The sequence below is a fragment of the Mustela nigripes genome, chromosome 5 (assembly GCF_022355385.1).
Source record: "Mustela nigripes isolate SB6536 chromosome 5, MUSNIG.SB6536, whole genome shotgun sequence".
NCBI classification, from domain to species: Eukaryota; Metazoa; Chordata; class Mammalia; order Carnivora; family Mustelidae; genus Mustela; species Mustela nigripes.
Window position 1 is genome coordinate 113,658,430 of NC_081561.1, and position 2,615 is coordinate 113,661,044.

At 42.9% G+C, this 2,615-nt stretch overlaps 1 pseudogene; it reads right to left on the reverse strand.

Moving 5' to 3' along the window:
- Positions 1-637: 637 nt before the first annotated feature.
- Positions 638-2,289, reverse strand: LOC132018699 (CUGBP Elav-like family member 4; annotated as a pseudogene).
- Positions 2,290-2,615: the final 326 nt, after the last annotated feature.

A 2,615-nucleotide genomic window follows, 5' to 3' on the forward strand; every position in this document is an offset into this window, starting at 1 on the left:
TGAGGGTAATCAAAGACCTCTCAAAGTATCAAAGAACTATTAATTTGTTGTTTTAAAAGCATGGAAGCTTTGTTTGTTTTTTAGTTTTTAAATTTCATTTTTTTTTATTCCATTTTTCAGGGAATCCCTCTAAGCTGTTTCAAGAGCAGCGATGAGGAGAAAGGAGGATCTCGTCCACCCACCCTCTATCAGACACAGAACTACACCTGCAATAACAACTTCGGTCTTTTGCTCCCAGAATAGCTAAAGGAATAACAGAGATGCTCAGCGGCATCTTCCCAGCTGCCCCATGGGAACCAGGCCTGCCACACGTGCCCACAGGCTAGAAAAGTCCTGGCGATCAGTGAGCAGCATTTCTCCTCAGTTCCAGCCCTTCAGCATTCCCATCTGGTCTCAAATTATTTTGTTGTAAAATTGTCCCTTTTTGTGCTTTTTTCCTTCTCAGTTTTCTCCATCTTCTTCTGTATGTCATATGTATTTTTCACCCAAACATGTGCCCTCTGAACCCCCAGATTCTATACTTTCCTTAATGAAATGTTACAATGCACAGAGTGTGTCTGGAGTCTCCAGCTTGCTTGATATTAGCTGGTATGTCAATGGTTCTTATTTTTAGTTTGTGTTGAGAGGGGCTTGTTTTTTAGTGTAGCCTGTTCAGCATCCTGCCCTGTTTGAGTCCTGGTCTCCCCCAGGCAGAGGAAATAGACCCCCAGAAACTAAGTATGGGTAATTGGCCTCTCTGGGCTGCTTCAGCTGCACTTTGAGCCTCTTCATGCCCATTTGGAAGCTGCTCGTGACCTGGTTGGCCTGTTTGTTGGAGCCTTCTCTCTATTGCTGGCAGATTACTGGAACTTACTGAGGACAGAAAGACCTGTCTTACCTGACTATAGTCAGCACGGTGGTCGGCTGGACATGCATACTTCTGACTCCAGCGTAGGGGACTGCATTGGCGGGGCTGTGTGCTGGGTAGGGCTGGATGCCTTTGGTAAACACAGCTTGTACTGCAAGTTGCCCACTGATCTGTTTCGGGGAGGTTGGTGAGAGGTTCGCCCCAGAAGGGGATGGGATGCTAGCCATGCACAGCTGGTGAAGTGATGCTCCAAGAGGTGCTGCTGCCTGAGGCTGAGGTTATGTGTGAAGGCACCAGGCATTCATGTTGAGGGTCACCATCTGCTGCATCTGGGCATCAGTGAAGGTAGCCATGGGGTTCAGATAGCCATCCTGCTTGACTGACGTCATTAGTACTGCTTGCTGTTATGTCTGTGTCTCTGTGTCAGTGCCATGGGCACCAAACAGGATGGCTATGGGGTTGAACACGCCCATCTGGCCAGCCATCCATCACATTCGCTGGATCATGTTTTCCTTGTCAGTGTCGGCAAACTTGACCACCAGATTGGGTGAGGCTCCCAGCCTAGTCTAGCTCTTTCCATCTTTTTTAAAATGTGTTTATAACACTAAGAAAATTCTCTGAGACTTTCTTCCATTTGATTAATTTGATTTCTGGTATTGGCCATTTTTCTCTTCTGTCTGTTAGTTGAAATAATCTTAATTTTACCTTACCAAATTTATTTGCAGTTTATAGGAAACCTAATTCTTTTTTATAAGAGAAATATTATCCTAACCACTCTGATGAAATTACTTATACTTAGAGTCTTTGCCTTTCTTGTTAATTCTGTCACTTCAGCTGTTAATTCTTTAGTCTGTTAATTTTGGAACTTAAATTACTGTTCTTTTCTCAACTTTTTTTCTGAACCTTATGCTTTTGTCCAAATTTTTAAAAAGATGCTCTTTGCTTGAGGAATTGCCTATTCACTTTTCTGTGCCTCTCTGTGTGTTTTAAGGAGTGGGAAATGATATTTCTCAGAGTTCCTTGCCAGCTGACTTCTGGCTGGGCTCTACCAATATTTGGAGGAGGAGGACTGATATCCATGTTAATAGAACAGTAGCTGACACCTACTCTGGAAAGAGCCTCTTGCCTACAGTCTGCAGTCAGAACCAGCCCTCTGTCTCCCTTGGTGCTCTTGTTATCCCCATTTGAAACCTTTTCCAGTGTTCATACTTTGATTTGGTTACTTCCTCTCCCATGCTACAGTATCAATGGCGAGGCCCCTTGTCAAGGTCTAGGTATAGCCATGCAACCTCTCCTGTTCATTGTGGGCTCTAGGGAAATAAACCCTTCCCATTTGTCCCCCAGCTTTACAGATCACAGCTCCTTCCTGCAGTGACTAATATCTAAGTTACCTCACTATTTCCCTTTTGTTCTCTTAGGCCTTCCAATAACCATGTAACCATTTTTCTGTATCAAATTTTCTCTGAAATAGATAAAATGGGTTCTATTTTCCTGGCCTTTGAATCTATTCTCTATCCTCTATATGTCTTTGGAAGCCTATTATATAGAGTTGCCAGATAAAATACAGGATACAATATGTAGTATATGCTTATAGTGAGAAATTGTCCATTGCACACCTAAATTTAAATTGAATTGGATGTCCTAAATCTTTATTTGTTAAATCTGACAGCCTTATGGTTATATTCCTCAACAACCTGCTCTTTTGGTCATGATAGATTATGGTTTGGAATACACCGCTGAGAGAGATGTGCCGTTGCTGATCAGATAT